The sequence below is a fragment of the Hyperolius riggenbachi genome, chromosome 2 (genome assembly GCF_040937935.1).
Source record: "Hyperolius riggenbachi isolate aHypRig1 chromosome 2, aHypRig1.pri, whole genome shotgun sequence".
NCBI classification, from domain to species: domain Eukaryota; kingdom Metazoa; phylum Chordata; class Amphibia; order Anura; family Hyperoliidae; genus Hyperolius; species Hyperolius riggenbachi.
This window is the reverse complement of record NC_090647.1, coordinates 162,336,892-162,360,129: the sequence shown is the minus strand read 5'-3', so window position 1 is coordinate 162,360,129 and position 23,238 is coordinate 162,336,892. Positions and strand designations below refer to the sequence as shown.

The following is a 23,238-nucleotide window of genomic DNA, read 5'->3' as shown; positions in this document are numbered from 1 at the left end:
TCTTAGTTGATGCTGTGTTTTATATAGCTTGAAACGCTCCAGAAACTTTTTGTGTTCACGGCTTTATGAGTCCTCACTGGGGGGAATTTTCCTCACTTCCTGTTCAGTTAGTTGTCTGTCACATCATTCCTTCAGCAGAGACATTGGCCTCAATTCACTAAACTTATCTCCTGTCTTCTAGAGTTGTTACCATGGTAATAAGGCATGTAGTATTCAGGAAACATTTTACCTCAGGCAAGCCTAAAGTTAACTCTTCTGTCTTTAAATTAACTCTCCAATCCTTAAAATAACTCCAGAGTTAAAGACAGGCTGTTAATTAACTGCGTGTGAAAATAACTACAGAGGAGGTAAATTAATTACAGAGGAGGTAAATTAACTACAGAGGAGGTAAATTAACTACAGGAGAGGTAACTTAAGGAATGAAGAGGTAAGATAACTCTCTCACGTGTGGAGGTAAGTTTTCTCTTGCCTTATTATCTCTAGCATGATCTTAGTGAATTGAGGCCATTATGTATTGCCCCGATCCAATTCACTTTTTCTTCTAAGTTTTCTCCTATGAGAATTTTTTTAATCTTTTATTTAAAATAACTTTTCAGCAGTCTGCAATTGAAAAAGTACTCTCAAAATTAATCTGAGTATTTCCTTGCTTGCTGGTGGCTTAAAAGGCATTTCATTTATAATGTGAAGATATCACCAAGGAGGAAACTTAGCAGAAAAAGTTAATTGGATCGGGCCCTATTTGTGGAGTGGGAAACAATATCTCTTTTTGATCCCTTGGCTTCTTATGCTGGATACACACGGTTCGTTCCCGCACTCGATTCCCGTCGATGCGCCGCTCGATTCCCGTCGATTCGTTTATTTCCGACATGTCCGATTCGCGGTTCGATGGATCGTTAGGTCGATTTGCCATACTTTACATGGCAATTGACCTAAAAATCATCGAAATGCGCTCGGAAATGTTCGGAAATAATCGATTCGTCGGGAATCGAGCGGCGCATTCGATGCGGGAACGAACCGTGTGTATTCAGCATTACTTGGCGATAAATTGTAACCAAACCAGGGAATGAGGTTAACTCTCCACAATGGGCATGTAGCTGTATAAACCTGGCAAACATCCTATTGCTCAACCTAATCTAATAAAAGATCACCTAGGGTAGGTGCACACATGACAAAACATAACATGAAAGGCTGCGTTTTAAGTCATGTGCATATTTTTTTGTGTGAGTTTTTGGTGCATTTGCGTTAGCATTTTTTCCTACCGCAGATGAGTTTTTCAAGCATTTTTCATGCGTTTAATGCGTTTGCAGTTCGCATACATTTTGTATGCATTTTTAATGCATTTTTGATTAATGCAAGTCACTAGGAAAACAACATGAAGCGGAAATACATCACAAAACAATTAAAAAAAACACACACACATATAAAAACGCATTCCATCGGGTTCCCATTGACTTTCATTATGTGCATTTTTGAATATTATGCAACAAAACCAGTGTTTTTAAAAACGCATGCATACAAAACGCATATGTGTTTTTTCATGCGGCCCATAGACTTCCATTAGCAGCAAAAACGCAGCATTTTCTGTAACGCTTGCGTTTCTCCTAAGTGTGCACCTAGCCTGTAGGATTTTTAGAGAAGTAATACAAAACATAACAATCACATGCTGTGCAAGACAATACAAAAACATTTATATCATGTTTTACCCTTGCGCTCCATGGGCAACCAAGATTAGGTAACCTTGCCCAAAGACTCTTTACTGTTTTAAACAGCAAGATTTAAACCCTTATCAAAGGCTAAAATCCTAGACCAAACGGCAACAGTCTTACCAGTAGCTATCCAGCTGCTCACACATATCCCATCATAGTGGTTTGAGAATATGGCCAGCACTATGCTGTTGTGCCATTCAGATCAGGTGTTTCTGACAATGGGCTCTATTCACAGAACTTCTCATACATGACTTATTTATCACCTATCCAATAAAAATAAACCATTCAGCACATTTACAAGCAAAATAATCAGGCCGGATCCACACTATGCCACGTTTACTGGATGCCTGGAGAACACGGTATAAGGGTCCCTTGGACCTTGATCGAGCCGGTGCCCTGTCTCAGCCGGATCGCTCCCACGGCTACAGAATAGCTCCACACTGTACAAAAGAGACGGCACACTACTGGCTGCAATGAACTTTGCTGTATTGGAACGATAACACTACATGTTACGGATATTACATCCTTCCTCAGGTGTATAACCTGAGGAAGGATGTAATATCCGTAACATGTAGTGTTATCGTTCCAATACAGCAAAGTTCATTGCAGCCAGTAGTGTGCCGTCTCTTTTGTACAGTGCGGATCCACACTATGGCCTAGTGCACACCAGAGCGTTTCGGCTGCAATCTGCGATCCGCATGCGGGTGCGGATCCGCTTGGGTAATGTATTTTAATGGGCTGGTGCACACCAGAGCGGGAGGCGTTTTGCAGAAACGCATACTCCCGGGCTGCTGCAGATTTTGGATTGCGGAGGCGTTTCTGCCTCAATAATAAGTATAGGAAAAACGCAAACCGCTCTGAAAAACGGCACTTTAGAGCGGTTTGCCAGGCGTTTTTTGTTACAGTAGCCGTTCAGTAACAGCTTTACTGTAACAATACATGAAATCTACTACACCAAAACCGCTATACAAAACCGCAAAACGCTAGCTGAAACGCTACATAAAAATAAGAAAAAGCGTTTCAAAATCTGCTAGCATTTTGCGGATCTGCTAGCGTTTTTTGGTGTGCACCAGGCCTATAAGCGCTTTTCTGAGCACTTTGTGATTGATTAGCGCTTTCTGTGTGCTTTTAAAAAATTTCTCACTTTCATTAAAATTGTGTAAAAATCGCTGCGATTGCGCCCGTGAAAAAATTGCGGCGATTTTTTTACTGCAATTTTAATGAAAGTAAATGGGAGAAATTTTTTAAAAGCGCTAATCAATCACAAAGCGCTCAGAAAAACGCTTATAGTGTGGATCTGGCCTCAAAGTAAGTTGTTCCTTATCAACATCATTTCATTATTACTTTTCTTACCTTAATCATATTATACTTTTTGCTCTATGGGAGCTTAAAAATTGTGACACAGATAGGGTGAAAATAGAGTGAAATAGGTGAAAAAGCTTTGTGAATCATGCCCATTATTGTCAGATCTCTGATAAGATTAGCTGCATGCTTGTTTCTGTTGTTATTCAGACACTACTGCAGCCAAATAGATCAGTGGTTCCCAACCTTTTCCGGCCCGGGGAACACTTTCTGACAAAATTTTTCTCCGGGGGGGGCGCCGGGAGTTTGCGCAACCTAGTGGACAGTGCCGTGCGCAGCAGTCTATGGGGGGGGAGGGGCTGGGGTGCGGCTGCATAGCTAGCATAGTTGCCCCAGTACAGGGAGTTTAGTTGCCTCAGTATAGCCAGTATAGTGCCCCAGGATAGCTAGTATAGTGCCCCAGGATAGCCAGAATAGTGCCCCAGTATAGCTAGTATAGTGCTCCAGAGTAGCCAGTATAGTGCCCCAGTATAGCCAGTATGGGTAGGAGGTGTCCCCGCCGATGTTATTACCTTAACAGCGGCCGCTCTCCCCTCTCCGGCGCGTGTATTTATTTAAGCAGCGTATCTCCCGGCTGCTTTGTGTGATGCGGCAGGAAGCAGAGCAGCGGCTTCCTGTAACGGCGATATGTATCGCTGTTACTATGGTAACCGAGCCCTGCTTCCTGCGCATCACACACAGAGCAGCCGGGAGATACGCTGCTTAAATAAATACATGCTCTGGAGAGGGGAGAGCGGCCACTGCTAAGGTAATAAAAGCGGCGGCCGCGGGGACGGGTGGGAGGGGGAGGAAGAGGACAGTCCTGCGTCCCGCGGACCACAGGTTGGGGATCCCCGCACGGCACACCAGGCAACATCCCGCGGCACACTTGTGTGCCGCGGAACAGCGGTTGGGAAACACTGAAATAGATCATCAGGACTGCCAGGCAACTGGTATTATTTAATAGAAAATAAATATGGCAGTCTCCATATTCTTCTAACTTCAGCTGAACTTTAAGTGAAGAAAGTGCATTGCGCTCAGCGAGCAACCGTGCTATAGAAGTGGGGGTTGTGTGCACTTCACGGTGCCTGGAAGCAGAACAAGAAACAAGAACACTTTAATTCTGCTAATTTACAAGCCCATCATTTGAGTGTTTACATTTAATATAGGATTGCAACTCGTCCCTACGTCTTTCTAGACTTGTAAGGAATCGCAAAGGATGCCCTGCTGAGCCTTCGCTTCCTTGCCAACCAACCAAGCAAGAGTAGCCATGTCTTCGGTCCTTTGCCAGCCAAAGCGCCACAAGTTGCGGCGCCGCTTGATGACGTCGGTGGGGAGCTGGAAGCAGAATAGCGCAATGATGCTGCGCAGCTGAAGCTGTGTGTGGAGGATCGGGTGTCTCCGGGCTCTGCTGTCAGTGGTGATGATGATGCTGCTGCCACCCGGCTGTATCCCGAGCTGCTGAGCCGCCACAGCTTCCAGCCTTCCAGGCAAGCAGGAGGGATTCTGCTGTGCTGTCCCGACTGATCAGCACACTGGGCCGCAGCTGTCACCCCCCATCCCAGTGTGCATCGGGTGGAGCTGTCAGTCAGCGGGGGCCTGAGCCTGCCCGGTGCATCTCCTGGTAAGGGTGGCTGTCCTCTCGCTTGTCATCGCCTTCTCATATAAATTCGTGTTGTAATCCTCGCTTTTGTTGTGCTGTGTACATCCTGTGCAGCCTGTCAGGGGTGTGCATTATTCATCATGGCTTTGCATCCTATTGCTGCTGTGCTCTGCAAGTCTGCATATACATCTTTATTGTATGCTGTACAATTTTGCCAGCCTCCTAATACCTGGTGCTCTCCATGTAATTTCCTGTCAGATTGACTGCTCAAATCGATGATTTCTTGTTTGTCTGATCTGTTCCTCGTTGATAAAATTATTGCTTTTGTGCAGTAATGATCTAAAAATCGATCCCGATCAAGAACAGCTTGGACGTGCTGGAAATTATTGTTTCAATCTGAGAGGAAGTTGCATGGTGTGAACCAGGCATAAGGGCTGCAGCACAGCATTCCTTCACTGTATGTGTTACTTATAGGAATCATCTTTGATACTGCATTTTCTATACATAACTATAGATCTTAATGCTAGTATGGTTGAGGTGACACAGCAGGAAACTTCATAGGGAAATTACGCTTTTGTGATTGGTTGCTATTTCAGCAGTTCTCCAAAGATCACACCCTCTTTTAGGTTTTGTGTAGGTAGTAGTAATAATAACGCTCACACTATTTCTCCAATTAGAATTCCTCAAGTTGTAGATGGTGCTGTGATTCGAGAACTGGGTGCTAGTCTAGTTTAGGGGACCTGTCAGGAAACCTTATAGGGAACAGTTCTCTAATCACAGCAGCCTCTACAGCATAGTGTTGGGATTGGCTGAATAGTGTGGCCGTAGTTTATTACAACCTATCCAAAACCTAGCAGTTCGAGAGGGTGATGTCTATCCAATCACATTTTCAGAATTTCCCTATGAGGTTTCCTGCTGGGTCCCCTAAACTAGACTAGCGCCAAGAACGGTTCCCTATGAGGTTTCCTTCTTGGTCAGCTCAACCACAATAGCGCCTAGATTTTCCCAGTTCCATCGATTGCAGCAGTATGCAGGCATCTTGAGGTGCTAACGCACATCCAACTTTGATTGGCCAATTTTACCAATTCCATGTAGTACTATATGGCAGCTTACCCACTCAGTCTGTTTAAAGTTATCTATCTGTTTGATGGAAGTGGTAAAATTGGTCATTCAAAGTTTGCTTCTCTTTTTTAATTAAAATGCACCTTTATTTATATGTGGTTGACATCTTCCACAGCGCTTTACAGAGTACAGACTCATGTCACAACCTGTCCCTCAAATGAGCTTACAGTCTAATCCACACTATATTCTAAGTTGTCAAAATACTTCTCAGGTTGAAATGCTGGTCCATGTAATGTAACTAATCTAAAAATGATTGTCCAGAGTTAGTGCAATTGCTAAATGATTCGATAAAACGCAAGTTTGAAAAAAGCCATTTGAGTGCCTTCTCCTTATTGATGAGATTCCAAGTACTTGTGGAGTGGTGACCCGTTGGAGGATTGAGCATCGGCGACTCAGGCTAAGCCAGGCCTGAGGAGGTTGTCCAGGGAAACGATTTTTGTGATACCATTTATTGGCTGGGTAAAAAAAAAAGTAAGCTTCTGGCTAATGAGCCGTTTCAGACTTGGTTCCTCTTGTAATATCTTGTTAATATACAGGAAGTCTGAAGAAGGCTTATTAGCTGAAAGCTTACTTTTTATTTCCCTCTAAATTAGCCAATAAATGGTATCATCCTGATTCAAAACCTTGTAAGATAGAATGCTATGTAACTTTCATTTTATAGCATGTCATCTAGAAACGCACTGTAGAAAGTGCATTTGGATAACGTGGTCCATAACAACATGGACATGTGCAGTGTTCTCCCCAGAATTTTTTTCCAGCCAGATGGCATGAAATAGTAGCCGGGTGGCATGAAAAAGTAGCCGGGTGGGGCAATATGAGAGAATGCAGGGCCGGTGCTTTGTGCGCAACTCTGCTTACAGCATAGGAGGAGGTGAGCCGATGACAGCCGGGTGCTCACCAAAACTAACCGGGTAGAGCACCCGGCTAAAGAGCCTGGGGAGAACACTGATGTGTGAAAAAGTCCAGACAAATGTATGTTCACACGTAGCAATGTGCATAGTGTGAACTCGCTGAATAGCTTCCCACACGTGTGGCCCTGGTCTTTTTGTAGGTTAACTGAAAACTGGTCCACACTAATCCAGTTACCAATATTAGATGGTTAAAGTTGACGGCAGTTAGAATTGCTTAGTTATGCAGAGGGGACAATTGTGCGGTGTGACGCAATGTTTTCTGACAGGATAACGCATGCAATGCATTACTGGTGACATGCGCGGTGCTAGCATAAAGTCTATGGACTGTATGCTGCATAAAGTCTATGGACTGTGTGTCTGCAGCTGAGCTGTCTGTACTCTGCCTTCTAACAACATGGACCGCTTATTTTATATTGCGTTTATTTTCTCTGTCTAGAAGTGACTTCTTTTACTTTTGGATACAGTATCTCACAACAGTGAATACACCTACTTTTTGTGAATACGTTATTATTATTTTGGCAGTACATTTTAATACTGTGTAATTCCACAGTGCTGAAAAGTTGTTTTTAACAGAAGATGAAGAATTATCACCTAGGAGAAAATGTAAGCTTGGTTCACACCTGAAAAGTGTCCAGTCTTGTCAGTTTTTCACAGTTGGAATCAGTTTTGTATATGTTCAATGGCTGTGTTCACACATAAATCTGTACATTTTCAGTCCAGTCAGTTTTGTATGCATTTCTGTGGCTGTGTTCACACATACATCTGTACATTTCCGTTCCAGTCAATTTTGTATCAGTTTTGTATGTGTTTCTATGTGTGTTTTCACACATAATAGGTGTATACATTTGTGTTCAAAATTATTCAACCCCCACTGAAATTGAGTGTTTTGGCCAGTTTGACATTGATTTTGATCATCATCTTGTTTACAATTAAATCAAAGAGGCACTTGTAAGTCAGACACATATAACATAACATTTATAATGAAATAACCAGGGCTGTGGAGTCGGTCCAAAAATCCACTGACTCCAACTCCTCAGTTTAGGATTCCTCCGACTCCTCTAATTTGCATATTACAATTTTGTTGATTAACAGTATGTAACGTTAAATTTGTCTCTTAACTGCCAACGCTTAGGAATTTTACAAGACAACTGAAGTGAGAAGGATATGTAGACTACTATATTTATTCCCTTTAGACTAAAACTAGTCCTTGGTAAGAGTACTTGTAAAAGGTACAAACCGGAACAAAGAACATCTATCAGGCCCTAGGCAATATAACTGTGGGTACATGTAAGAGTGACGTGCAGGTACTCTGCAGGGGAATGAGGAGATTCTTCCTCTATTACACATTCTTCATGCACAATCTGAACAAGGTTTATGGGTGACAGACAACACCTCTCTGTTCAATGTGCACAACATTCTCAGTGGATTCCCTGCAGCTCTGTGGGGAGTGCATATGTAGAGTATAGTACCACTGTGTAACAAAGTAAACCTGAGACAGATGAAATTAAAGTTTTATATATACCTGGGGCTTCCTCCAGCCCCCTTCAGGCTAATCAGTTCCTCGCTGTCCTCCTCCGCCACCTGGATCTTCTGCTATGGGTCCAGGTACTTGAGCCAGTCTGGTGTAGTGCACATGCACACACTTCGCCGCTGGGAGCGTACTACACCTGCGCAGCACTATTGCGCAGGTGCAGAATGCTCCTGGCTGTGGAAGCGGCACGTAGCCAGACTGCTCTGACTGGCTGAATTACCGGGACTCATAGCAGAAGTTCCAGGTGGTGAAGGAGGAAAGCGAGGGACTGATTAGCCTGAAGGGGGTTGGAAGAAGCCCCAGGTATGTATAAAACGTTTATTTTCATCTGTCTCAGGTACCCTTTAATTTGTAGTTACAAAACCAAATTTGAACAACGTATCAAATTATTTGATTTCATGAGCAAAGAGAGTGCGTACATTTGCATAAAGCAGCATCAACGCAGAATTATTTCCATCTCATTGACCATCTCTGTTAGTGACACGGCTACACAACAGGCTTTGTTCTTACAGCATAGATGTTATTTAGTATATATGGGATTCCTGTGTACACATCATATATACTGTACAGTCACAATCAAATATGTATATCTGACTTTAAAGGGAAGGTTCAGGGAGGGTGGGTAAAAAATAAAAATCAATTTCCACTTACCTGGGGCTTCCTCCAGCCCGTGGCAGGCAGGAGGTGCCCTCGCCGCCGCTCCGCAGGCTCCCGGTGGTCTCCGGTGGCCGACCTGGCCAGGTCGGGCTCTTCTGCGCTCCAAGGCCCGGCACTTCTGCGTCCCACGCCGGCGCGCTGACGTCATCGGACGTCCGCCGGGCTGTACTGCGCAGGCGCAGTAGTTCTGCGCCTGCGCAGTACAGCCCGGCGGACGTCCGATGACGTCAGCGCGCCGGCGTGGGACGCAGAAGTGCCGGGCCTTGGAGCGCAGAAGAGCCCGACCTGGCAGCCGGCCTGGCCAGGTCGGGTCGGCCACCGGAGACCACCGGGAGCCTGCGGAGCGGCGGCGAGGGCACCTCCTGCCTGCCACGGGCTGGAGGAAGCCCCAGGTAAGTGGAAATTGATTTTTATTTTTTACCCACCCTCCCTGAACCTTCCCTTTAAAAATACGGGGACTGCTTTATTGAAGCAGCACAAGTAACTAATTTTGATTGGTTTATTTCATTTTTGTGGACTGTGCACAGCTATTACTGTATATTTACATTTTTAATGACTGTTATCTGAGAAATAGAACATTTTATCATATTTTCTATTTTAATTACAGTTACAAATTCATTAGGAGTCGGAGTCGGTGCATTTTTCCCAACTCTGACTCCAGGCACCCAAAATTGCTCCGACTCCACGACTCCGACTCCACAGCCCTGGAAATAACCACAAATGTCTTTTCTGTGCTCACATCATTATCAGTTTTATTCAACCCCCAAGTGACATTCATTCTTAGTACTTAGTACAACATCCTTTTCCAGTTATAACAGCTTTTAAACATGAAGCACAGCTTGACACAAGTGTCTTGCAGCGATCTACGGGTATCTCAGCCCATTCTTCATGAGCAAAACCCTCCATTTCAGTCACATTCTTAGGCTTGGGCGCTGCAACTGCTTTATTTAGGTCCCACCAGAGGTTCTCAATTGGATTTAAGTCTGGTGACTGCGATGGCCACTCCAAAATATTCCAGCCTTTTAATCTGCAACCATGCTCTAGTGGACTTGGAGGTATGCTTGGCATCATTGTCCTGTTGCCCAACGTCTCCCAAGCCTCAGGTTTGTGACGGACTGCATCACATTTTCATTCAATATCTCCTGGTACTGAAGAGAATTCATGGTACCTTGCACACGCTGAAGTTTCACTGTACCTGCAGAAGCAAAGCAGCCCCAAAGCATGATTGACCCCCCGCCATGCTTCACAATAGGCAAGGTGTTCTTTTCTTCATAGGCCTTGTTCTTCCTCCTACAAACATAGCGTTGATCCATGGGCTCAAACAGTTCTACTTTTGTTTCATCAGTCCACAGAACACTATCCCAAAACATTTTTGTGGTTTGTCCACATGACTTTTGGCATACTGCAGTCGACTCTTCTTATCTTTGGAGACAGCAAGGGGGTGCGCCTGGGAGTTCTGGCATGGAGGGATTCATTACGCAGTGTTCGCCTTATTTTCTGAGCTGAAACTTCAGTACCCGCATCTGACAAATCTTTTTTTTTTTTTTTCCAGTTCCTCAGCAGTCACATGGGGACTTTTCTCCACTTTGCGCTTCAGGTAGCGCACAGCAGTCGAAGTTAGCATCTTCTTTCTGCCATGACCAGGTAGAATTTCAACAGTGCCCTTTGCCTTGAATTTGCGAATGATGCGTCCTATGGTGTCTCTTGGTATGTTTAACATCTTTGCAATCTTCTTATAGCCATTGCCCTTCCTGTGAAGAGAAATTACCTCTTCTCTTGTCTTCCTGGACCATTCTCTTGACTTCACCATGTTTGTAAACACACCAGTAAATTTCTAGAAGGAGCTGAGTATCACAGTCATTTTAAATCTGCCTAATTGGTGCTTATTATGCTTGATTGCTGCTTGTTAACATCCACCGGTGTTTTCAATACCTGATCGAAAACACTTGAATGAACCTCTGTTCTTAAGAGTGGTAGTCTTTAAGGGGTTGAATAATTTTGTCAATGAAGAAATCACAAAAAAAAAAAACATTTAATACTGTATTACAAAACCAATTGATGTCATTTTAGTTGCATTTGGTTCTTTAAAAAGTCCTTGTAAATTTTCATTCTGAACACAATTACAAATGTACACTAAATTCCCTAAAACCCTTTACAGCATTGGGAGTTGAATAATTTTGAACACGACTTTCCGGTCCGGTCCAGTCAGTTTTATATCAGTTTTGTATGTGTTTCTATGGGTGTGTTCACACATAGAAGGTGTACATTTCTAGTCCTGTCACGTAAACTGATAGAAAATGGATGCAAAACTGATGCATAACTGACAGGACAGGCCAGAACTGGACTGGAGAAGTGCAGATTTATGTGTGAACCAGGCCTTAGGAGAAAAGGTGAATTGGATTGGGCCCAATTTGTTCTATATTCTTCAGTGCATTCCCTTACTTATTCTTTATATGACAGTCCTCAGCTTACAAGCGACTTTCATTCATACAAACAAATTGTCCCCATATGCAAAATATACATGACTACTTTTTTACTACTTATTTTTATTGTTACTGATCGTATAAATTGTTGTAAGTAGTTTGAAACAAAAATTATTTATTCTGTATATCCAAACACAGACTTGTTAGAAAGTAAAATATTTACCCACTTTTTCCCTTTGTATAACACAAGACTCGACTTACAAAAACTCCCAGAATGTATCCTTTTTGCAAGTAGAAGACTGCCTGTCCATGAATATTTCCAGAATTAGATTTTTTTTTTTCAGCCATGCTTTCCCTGCAGTGGAAATTATCTGGTGAGTTTCCTTCCTTGTTTAATTTTTACGGTACCTTTAGCAGTAAAAGCTCTCATAAAGCTGTCATTAGGAATGGTTCTGCAGATGAATGCCAGTAGTCTTCGGACTGTGCTGTGTGGGAGAAAAAGACTTTGCATATATATATAACATAAATCAATATGATATATGTTGACAGGAAGAGGATTTTTTAGCTATAATTTCCTAGCAATCAGAGTTCAGTGTACCAAGCAGTTGGATATCATTCATATCTAAATACTGCCATTGAACTCTGTGGATCATCATGGTACTGAAATAGTCACACAGGCAAGTAAGGGCGACGTGTTATAATTTTGTGCAGCCTCAGTTCAAGGTTCATTTTTATTACCATCCTCTACATAGCGGAAACATCAGTGGTGTGTAAGTGAACACTGAATTGAGGCCCCAGTGTTCATAGCTATTCATATGATGCTACTCAGCTTGACTTCTGTGCTGTCATTTTGCAGTGTGGTGTTTGCAGTTCTTGTGTACTTATCTAGAACAATGGCTTGTAGTCCAAGAGTCGATGCATTGAGAACATGCTTAACAGTGCTGAAGGATATGTTCCACCATACAGCTTTCCATATGGAAAACAATCTTTTAAAATAAATATATGCAGGAGAGTGAGAAAATAACAGGTAAACATAGCCGGGCTGGATGCTCTTCCCCCCCCCCCCCCCCCTTCCCCAGATAACAGTTACCTCCCAGTCTGCATCTTGTACACTCCAGCAATGCAGAAAACCGGTTGAGGAATACACAGTTAGTCCAGGATAGATTAGCTCACCGTTTTCAATAAAGTTGCTTTTTATTCCATCAGTTACTGGTAGTCCACACTGCTAGCTAATATCAGTGTGGACTACCAGTAACTAATTGAATAAAAAGCGACTTTATTGAAAACAGTGTGCTAACCTATCGTGGACTTACCGAGTAGTATGAATGGTGTTTAGAAGCGCTGCCAATGTCTCCTGCTGTAGTATGAATGGTAGTTTTGCTTACTACCTTGGTTATGCACCCTGCAAACTCCCAGTAATGCTGTGCGACTTTGTACCCATTACCTGTGCCGTTGAGGAATACAGTCTTATAGTAAGCTTCAAATGACATAGCCAAGTAGTTTACTATATTAGGATTAGATATACATTGTATATTCATACAAGCGCATGGTGGGGACCTGGGGACTGAGTTTACTATAACGAGCGTCTACTATTCCTCTGAATTCTGTTAATGGGGTGGTGAAATTTAATGGAATCATACAGCACTAGTTTCACCTGGTTCCCGTCAACCAGGTAAAAGATGAACTGGCTTGGGTTAGTGAACCACAAACACTTGAAGACCTCTTGAAGTTACCTGTCTAACTTGACAGTCAGCTGGAAAAATAAGGAAAGTCTCGCCCCTCATGGTTCCTTTTTGAGGCTCCTCCTCTGGTTTCTTCCATCTAAGCTTCCCCTCCACCCAGCTTGGACACAAAGGAATTTGAACCTGTGCATCTAACCAGACTTTTGCTTTCATACCATGACAGCAACCGCCAGTCTATGGCCATGCTATTGTTTAGAGACAATGCTCTTGGGAGTCGCATGTCATTCACTGACAATTGAGTGTTGTAACATGTGCCTCATGTACAGATGAGCCTAAGCTGGCTTTATTTCCCACCAACTGCTTTTGATTGGTCCGATTTCAAGCTGGTTAAATGTGCATAAAATCTGGGTGAACTTGGGAATGGCATCGTGTTGAACATCCCTAAACTACAGTACAATAGTGTGTTTTATACTTCTTCTTTCTCTGAATAATTTACAACTACACTAAGGTACATGGAAGTTTCTCTGCAGATTACATATGCAGACTTAGTTGTGGAATTTATCCCTTATACTATTGCTTCTCTAATTGTAAAACAAACATAGTCAGACTAATGTAAAAGAATACTTTTGCTGTCCTTATTGACTAATGACGTGCCTCAGATTGCCTGTCTTTTCCCAGCTTTCCTTTGTGACTTCCTTCTGCTTCCAATCTAGACATATGATTACTTCCTTCAAAAGGGACTTTTTCTTGAGAATAATCATGCTTTTGATAATGCTGGGTCGTGTGAATTCTGATTTTATTAATGGCTTAGCTGTAAAGAACATATGCCTTTTGTGTAGTGGTAGTTCACTTCTAAATTATTGCCATGTTGCTGCCCCTAGCTAGCTACCTTTGTACACAGACAGCAAGCATCTATACAGATCCTTTCTGCTGGGTAACCATAGCTAGTCAGAGCGGAAGAGGTAAGTATATGGTCAGTTTACACACAGCTCACCTCAGCGAAATTCAGTTTGAGGAAGGCTTCACTATTTGGAATCTGTAGTGAAGCATCTCCTTTGTACCAAGCCTCAGATGGAGGCAGAGTTTTTTACTTCCTCCTACAAGCATACTATGGGGACTGAAACCACAGCTGAAATTCACTGACTGCTCTGGCATTAGCATACATTTCATGAGGGAGCCCTGCACACATTACGTGAACAGATTAATGTAAGCATCCTGTTCAAGCACAGTTTTATATGCGTTTAATTGAACATCTTTTTAACCACTGAAGGGCCACGGGAGTTTTGAATGATCGGTGCTGCGCGGGCTCTCCAGCCCACAGCACCGATCGGGTAAAAGGCAGGGCGATCAGACTTCCCAAACCCCCCCCTTTTTTTTCCACACTAGGGGGATGTCCTGCTGGGGGGGTCTGATCGCCACCGCTCCGTGTGGCCTTGCGGGGGTCTCCTCAAAGCCCCCCTCCGCAGCGATTTTCCTACCTCCCTCTCCTTCCCTCCGTCTGCTCCTCTCTATGGGCTGCGCAGGACGGAAATCCGTCCTGCGCCGCCTAGGATAGGCTTCAGCCTATCAGATGCCGGCGATCCCCGGCCAATCAGAGGCCGGGGATCGCCGTTCTCCTTTACGGTGCTGCTGCGCAGCAGCGCCGTATTGATGTAAACAGTGGGGATTCTGTTCACTGTTCACGGAGACACTGTTCACGGAGACACCCTCTGTGAACTGACATTCGAGCGGCCGTTTCCATGGAAACACCACTTCGACCTGCTGACGCCTATCGGCGTTAGGCGGTCGTTAAGTGGTTAAAGGGACCCTAATTACAAAAAATAAATGGGATCTGGACTTACCAGGGGCTTCCTCCAACCCTCTGTAGCCTGCAAGGTCTCTCGGCATTCTCTAGGTACCCTTTGAGGTCCTGCTGGTTGCTCCAATAACCCGGCGAGTTCGGCTTGTCCGCACCCCTGACGCGATCACGAACCCCTTGCCGTAAATGTCCTCTGCATGCGCTGTTCAGTCTTTTGAGAATCACGCATGCGCAGAACGCTTATGGCGCCTGGCATGATGATATGTAATGGTTTTTTTATGAGGCCGCTGCGTTTCAGGAGTCATTGTGCGATTTTTGCATAGCATTAGGGAGTAAAAAAAAAAAATTACAACCTGCGCGCCGTTTCCACACAACATGTGCGTTACCTCATTGGGAATACTGGCTACTCCAAACTAAAACTCAGACACACATACAGTGGCAAAAAAGGCTTTTGGGGAATCGTCTGCAGATACAGGTCTGATCCCTTCCTCAGAGGCTGTTAATCAGCAGCCTGGCAATGTGTGTTGTTTTAAAGGAAATAAATATGTCAGCCTCCATATGTGTCTCCCCTCAGTTTTCCTTTAAAAAGGAAAATATGTGCAAGATCAGTTCATAGATCTACAGAAAACTTCCGGTGGCTGCCCTTGTTCTGCAAATCGTAACCCGTGCCTCATGATGGACTACGAGTGACCTGGAAGGTATAGCGTATGCTGACAGAAATATTGCATCTTCCCCCATTCCCATGTTACTAAAGGGGAAGTGGTTCAGGCAGACGCGGTGTGAGCAGGCAGCAGTTAGCTGCTGAGGATGTATGAACTGGTGCTCCAGCTGTGTTCCTTCTTTTATTGTGTAAAATTTGTGTTTTACAAATTTTTATTGATTATTAACTTAAAATAGTTTTCTTTTACATGTGTCAGAACACTTTGCCTGACCTGGGGTAACAACGGTGAACTAAAATGTCTAATAAGCTGTGATGCATTGACTGAAGGAATACATCAGTAAAATGGGTGTATGGATATTGTTTTGCTTATGCTTATTTTACAGTTATGCTGCTCTGCATGGTTCAAAAACTAGGCCAATCCATTATCAGTGCTGAGATTTGTTTCTGGATTAGTGATCCGACTTGTGCAGTCACACATCTTGCATTTGTATTTCACCACTGTATGATTGTGATCTTCCGCCTGCTTGTGTTATTGCTTCCTCTGGGAATAAAGGTAGTCACCAAGATCCCAGTGAACTGGTATATGATAGCATATATGATCATGTCTACCAGTATGATGAATTACATAGATTAATAGGTCTAAGGGTGCCCACTAATGATCCAATCTTTTCTGTCCAATCTTACCATATCTATGTCATATAAGGGAGTACCTAAATATCAATTTAAGGTGAATCTGAGGTGAAAATAAAATAAACAATTGAAGCTGTCCTCCTCCTAAAAATTACTTTTTTTTTTTTTTTTTTTAGATATCTCATGATTTTATGTATACACATTTACAAAGTAGATTTAACCTCCCTGGCGATGCAATAAAATCGGCAGGGAGGCGGCGCAGCACTTTAATTTTTTTTTTTTTTTAATCATGTAGCTAGCCTAGCACTAGCTACATGATAGCCACAGTGCAGCGACATCCCCCCACCCCTTCCGATCGCCTCCGGCGATCAGAGCAAGCAGTAAATCTCGTTCAGAACGGTAGTTCCTGTTTGGCTTCCCATGGCGACAATCAGGATGACGTCATCCACGTCATGGCGTCTGGGGGAGTCCTGATCCACCCCTTAGCGCAGCCCGGCGGTGATTGGCCAGGCTGCACACGGGGTCTTGGGGGGGGCCCTCTAACACGCCGAGTAGCGGTGAATCGGCGGCAGTCTGCTTGTACACGCAGCTAGCAAAGGGCTAGGTGCGTGTTACAAAGCAAAAAGTGTGGAAATCGGCCCACCAGGGGCTGAGAAATCCTCCGTGGCGAATTACCCCGAGCTCAGCTCGGGATTATCGCCCAGGAGGTTAATGGTTTATTGTATCTGCTCAATGGCAGTGTCAAGTGTCCCAGAGCGAAAATATTTGAAATACTGATTCTTTTTATATTTATCAGTGAAGGTTACCCTATAATTCTAACAAGGTACTGGTAAGAGAAAAGCTTTCACTTGCAGGCCTGAACATTCTTTCAGGCAGGAAAAGGAAAAAAATAAACACAGCCTAGTTATTAACTTATTTGTCACAGTACATACATATTTATCTCAATGTCACGTCTCTCAGGTAAACTTGAATATATTCACTCAGTCCTCTGAGTGGTGGTGTTGTCCTGGGTCCTCTGAGTGGTGGTGTTGTCCTGGGTCCTCTGAGTGGTGGTGTTTTCCTTTGGTCCTTTGAGTGGTGGTGTTTTCCTTTGGTCCTTTGAGTGGTGGTGTTTTCCTTTGGTCCTCTGAGTGGTGGTGTTTTCCTTTGGTCCTCTGAGTGGTTGTGTTTTCCTGGGTCCTCTGAGTGGTGGTATTGTCCTGGGTCCTCTGAGTAGTGGTATTGTCCTGGGTCCTCTGAGTGGTGGTATTGTCGTGGGTCCTCTGAGTGGTGGTATTGTCCTGGGTCCTCTGAGTGGTGGTATTGTCCTGGGTCCTCTGAGTGGTGGTATTGTCCTGGGTCCTCTGAGTGGTGGTATTGTCCTGGGTCCTCTGAGTGGTGGTATTGTCCTGGGTCCTCTGTGTGGTGGTATTGTCCTGGGTCCTCTGTGTGGTGGTATTGTCCTGGGCCCTCTGTGTGGTGGTATTGCCCTGGGCCCTCTGTGTGGTGCTATTGTCCTGAGCCCTCTGAGTGGTGGTATTGTCCTGGGCCCTCTGAGTGGTGGTATTGTCCTGGGCCCTCTGAGTGGTGGTATTGTCCTGGGCCCTCTGAGTGGTGGTATTGTCCTGGGTCCTCTGAGTGGTGGTATTGCCCTGAGCCCTCTGAGTGGTGGTATTGTCCTGGGCCCTCTGAGTGGCGGTATTTTCCTGGGCCCTCTGTGTGGCGGTATTCTCATGGGTACTTTAAGTGGTGAAATTCTAATGGGTCAACTGCGTGGTGGACCTATTAGAAGCCTCCATGAGGAGGTAGGATTCCTATTGGTCACTTTCCATCCAATGGATAGCTGACTGGGCACCCAAAAGTAATGCACCGCTTGTCCCCAGCGGCAACAGAGGACCCAAGCTGCAGCACATCAGACCGAACTGGATGCACAAGGGTGAACAGTGTGACCGGCTGTGACAGACATGTGACAGGCATGAAGTGTGACCAGCTGCGACAGACATGTGCAAGGCATGCAGTGTGACCGGCTGCGACAGACATGTAACAGACATGCAGTGTGACTGGTTGCAACAGACATGTGACAGGCATGCAGTGTGACCGGCTGCGACAGACATGTGACAGGCATGCAGTGTGACCGGCTGCAACAGACATGTGACAGGCATGCAGTGTGACTGGCTGCAACAGACATGTGACAGGCATGCAGTGTGACTGGCTGCAACAGACATGTGACAGGCATGCAGTGTGACTGGCTGCAACAGACATGTGACAGGCATGCAGTGTGACCGGCTGCGACAGACATGTGACAGGCATGTGACAGGCATGCAGTGTGACCGGCTGTGACAGGCATGCAGTGTGACCGGCTGCGACAGACATGTGACAGGCATGCAGTGTGACCGGCTGCGACAGACATGCAGTGTGACCGGCTGCGACAGACATGTGACCGGCTGCGACAGACATGTGACCGGCTGCGACAGACATGTGACAGGCATGCAGTGTGACCGGCTGCGACAGACATGTGACAGGCATGCAGCGTGACTGGCTGCGACAGACATGTGACAGGCATGCAGCGTGACTGGCTGCGACAGACATGTGACAGGCATGCAGCGTGACTGGCTGCGACAGACATGTGACAGGCATGCAGCGTGACTGGCTGCGACAGACATGTGACAGGCATGCAGCGTGACTGGCTGCGACAGACATGTGACAGGCATGCAGCGTGACTGGCTGCGACAGACATGTGACAGGCATGCAGCGTGACTGGCTGCGACAGACATGTGACAGGCATGCAGCGTGACTGGCTGCGACAGACATGTGACAGGCATGCAGCGTGACTGGCTGCGACAGACATGTGACAGGCATGCAGCGTGACTGGCTGCGACAGACATGTGACAGGCATGCAGCGTGACTGGCTGCGACAGACATGTGACAGGCATGCAGTGTGACTGGCTGCGACAGACATGTGACAGGCATGCAGTGTGACTGGCTGCGACAAAAATGTGACAGGTATGCAGCTGGCAACGCTGTGAGCGCATGGTTGTGCATCCAGTCAGATGATGAATCCTAGCCGAAGTCTCTGCAGTAATAAACACAGAAAGCCACTGGTTAGTTGGCATATACATGATATGGTACATATTAAAGTACTAATAACTAACTAAAGAGCATATTAACAAACTAAAGAGCTGTATATTTAATTCAAAGCACTGGGTATGGTCATGCTCTTTATCTTTTGATTTTTCACTTTTTAATTTAGACAGGCTTTAAAATGTAGTTGCTTTAATAAATCATGATTATGCTTTATTTTTGCTTATTGAATGCTTGGCATACATTAGTTATTGTTTTTAGTTACATTTTGCCTTTTCTTACTGTTTGCCTTTGCCACTCTGAAATCGTACACACTATTAATACGGGCTTGACATAGAAATGGCCCCTGGTGACATATTAATTGCTCATCACGGAAAATATTTAGCCTCCTTTTGTCATCTGCTGAACGTTTATAAATAACTTTTGTTTCTGCCTATGTTGCTGTTTTTACTGTGAAGCTCTTAATTGATATCCAGCGTATGACTAAACATCACTCGAGATCTCTTTGATTTGCTGGCCAAAGGTCAGCTCTGTAGACTCCCCACAGTTTTGGCAAAGTTTATGGCTGATCCTTAGCTGCTCCTTTATTTATACTGACAAAAGCCTTTGCTGTTGGTTCCTGACAGGGATTGCTGAGTGAGAATGCTAGTCTGTGATTATCGTATTACCTGTCCTAAGTCTGTGAAGGGGAAAAGCACCTGCATGTATAGGGATCCCTTTAATTGTGTATAAAATAGTAGAAAATTAGAAGACCTGTCGGACTCTGTTCACATGTACCGTAGTACACGTGCCATAGTGATACCATGTTCATACAAAAGTGCTGCACTGCTCCATGGTCTGTTGCATGGTCCACTGCCAGTCCAGAGTGGATGTGTGCCATTTATCTGATGAATGGTAATGAAATCTGCTGTTTGGAAAATTGCTCTTGTTAGAATTACCTGCAACAGACAAAAAATCATCCCTCAAGCAACATGGCAGGGCTGACACTGTACAGGCGAGTCACTAGCCCGCAGTGTTCTGTTTCTACGTTTGGGGCGGAGGGCCAACAGAGCGGCACAGTTGAGACGTCACGCAGCTCTCGGAGGGGGATCGGACTAATCAATCTGCTTGACTGATACTGGCCAAGGTATTGGGCTGCTGTGCACACGCTAGATTCATCTGGCATGTATACAATGCTTTAGTCTGCAATAGAAACATAAGACAATGATTTACTATTGTAGGGATTAGATTGTGAGCCTCTCTGAAGGACAGTTACTGACATGACTATATACACTATGTAAAAGGACTATATAAATACACAATGACTTAATAGCTTCTTAACAGTCTGCTTTAAAGAGCAACTTTCACCAAGGATTGTACTCCATTCCAGTCAGTAGCTGATACCTCCTTTCCTGTGAGAAAATCTTTACCTTTTCTTAACCTTCTTGGCGGTAACCCCGAACGTAGTTCGGGGTAAGCCGCCGGAGGGTGCCGCTCAGGCCCTGCTGGGCCGATTTGTTTAATTTTTTTTTTTGCTGGACGCAGCTAGCACTTTGCTAGCTGCGCCAGCACCCTGATCGCCGCCGCCGTGCGCCCGATCGCCGCTATACGGTGCGGCGCGCGGCCCCCCCCCCCCCCCAGACCCCGTGCGCTGCCTGGCCAATCAGTGCCAGGCAGCGCCGAGGGGTGGCCCGGGACTCCCAATGACGACCCGACGTCAGTGACGTCGGTGACGTCATTCCGCCCCGTCGCCATGGCGACGGGGGAAGCCCTCCAGGAAATCCCGTTCTTTGAACGGGATTTCCTGATCGGAGATCGCCGAAGGCGATCGAAGAGGGCGGGGGGATGCCGCTGAGCAGCGGCTATCATGTAGCGAGCCCTGGGCTCGCTACATGATATAGAAAAAAAAAATAAAAAAAAAACTGCCGCGCTGCCTCCTGGCGTATTTTTTTTATACCGCCAGGAGGGTTGGATCTGTATTGTTAAACTCAAAAGTAAACATACCAGTGCGTTAGGGGACATCTCCTATTACCCTCTGTCACAATTTCGCCGCTCCTCGCCGCATTAAAAGTGGTTAAAAACAGTTTTAAAAAGTTTGTTTGTAAACAAACAAAATGGCCACCAAAACAGGAAGTAGGTTGATGTACAGTATGTCCACACATAGAAAAATACATCCATACACAAGCAGGCTGTATACAGCATTCCTTTTGAATCTCAAGAGATCATTTGTGTGTTTCTTTCCCCCATGCACTGAAGTTTCAGGCTGCTCTTTTCTTCCTGCAAACAGCTTTGCCCTTGTTTGTAATTCCTCAGTATGTGAAAGCCCAGCCAGCTCAGAGGACGATTTATCCAGCTTGTAAAAGATAAGAGAGAAGAGAGAAGCTGCTCTAATCTAAATAACACACAGGCAGTGTGCAGAGAGGGGCCTGGAATTGTGAGTTCATAGCAGAACCACAACACTGAAGAACTTGGCAGCCTTCCAGACACAGGCAGACAAGTCTGACAGGGGAAAGATACATTGATTTATTACAGAGACAGTGATAGTATAAAGTGCTGCAGTTAGCCAGAACACATTAGAATAGCTTTTGGAACTTGTAGGATGATAAAAAACAGGATGCAATTTTTGTTACGGAGTCTCTTTAAATAGATCATCAGGAGGTGTCTGTGTGGCTGATATTGTGGTGAAACACCTCCCACAGTGTGATGTCATTACCATGGTCCTGACAGTTTGCTGTCTGTGAACCTTGTTGCATTGTGGGAAATGACCGTTTTTTCCATCTGTCAAGCAGGCAATATCTCCCTCAGTGTATAGAACTCTCAGTAATGATTTTCCATACAGATCACCTGGCAGAACTAAAGATGTTGCCACCTGTTATAGATTTCAGAATGTAAATCAGGGAGAGCAAAGATTTTACAATGGGCAAACACTGACTAAATAATCTATAACTTAATATTGTAAAAAAAATAAGCAATTTTATGCCTTATGTTATTTTCACTACAGTTCCTCTTTAAGTGGCTGTTTCTACAGAGGGGAAATAGAACAGCTTAATACTTGTCATGTACTGAGAAATAGAAGTGAAGTTGGTTTTAGTAGTTTCCTGTGCTCTTATGAACATTTCCTTTCCCTTGATCAAAGATGAGCAAAGGTCTTGCTGAGTATGTAAAATAACTACCATATAGGAAGTTCATTGTCCCATATCTGATCCTACTACAGCTAAAATGCAAATGGATTGATATGTGAACAAGTACTATTTATCTGTTTTTAACAATGAAAATGATTCTGCTTTATGTACAGGGCATCCTACTTAAAGAGACCCTACAGATAGCGGGATATGGAGGCCGCCATAATTAATTCAATTGTCCGACCTTCCTGCTGAGCTGTGCCTCTAGTTTTCTAAGCCACTCACCCAGAACAGGTTTGCAGATCAATTACAGTCTGATTACACTGGCCTCATACTTGTTTCAGGTGTGTGTTTGATACTAATACAGATTATATGATCATTGTTTAAGAGGAAAGCAATATAACGGTCATTTCCAATTGATATAGGGAAGGCTAAACCTGTGCCATTTACTTTTAAGTGTTAGTTTTTCTTTTATTTTAGCCATAAAGCAGTAGGTCATTCAAGCTCCTTGAATCATATCATATCAAGTGCTGAAGCATGTTGCACGTTTAATTCATGTATAAAGAGCCCCAGACTGCCTATGGAAGCAACATTAACTAAAGCGCAGTTAGTTGAACGTCATTAATGAAATTCTGGCACTGATCAGATCACTGTGTTAAATACCAAGCTTCAGGTGGATTAGCGTAAACCATATTTCTATTGTACATGGAAATGCTTTCTGTGGAGCAAATAATTTTGATTTACCATCTGTAGGTTTAGCAAAGAAATCCTGGTTTGGCCGATGTCTGCAGAATGCTTAAATGCATACTGCCAACTGTAAAGGTTGGGTGTGGGGGAATGATGGTACAGACCTGTTTTGTAATGATTTGGGCCAGGCATCTTCATTCCATTGAAGGAAAAACTGAATGCTACATCTGCAAACACAATTCACAGAACTGTCTGCTTACAACTGTCTTCTGTTTCAGAATAATCCCTTGACATATCCCAAAAAACATACTAAGGAGGGAATTTG

General features: G+C 44.4%; 1 protein-coding gene across 5 annotated transcripts in view; it reads left to right on the top strand.

Annotated features, from left to right (window-relative positions):
- Window positions 1-4,379: 4,379 nt before the first annotated feature.
- Window positions 4,380-23,238, top strand: part of AKAP11 (A-kinase anchoring protein 11) — an 86,788-nt gene continuing 67,929 nt past the window's right edge. For 3 of the 5 annotated variants that reach the window (XM_068267794.1, XM_068267793.1, XM_068267788.1), the window contains exon 1: window positions 4,380-4,671. The gene's annotated coding sequence lies outside the window, so the exon portion shown is untranslated. Of the gene's footprint in view, window positions 4,672-10,490; window positions 10,516-23,238 lie in introns of those variants that run through there. The other 2 variants (XM_068267789.1, XM_068267792.1) reach the window with 2 other exon arrangements.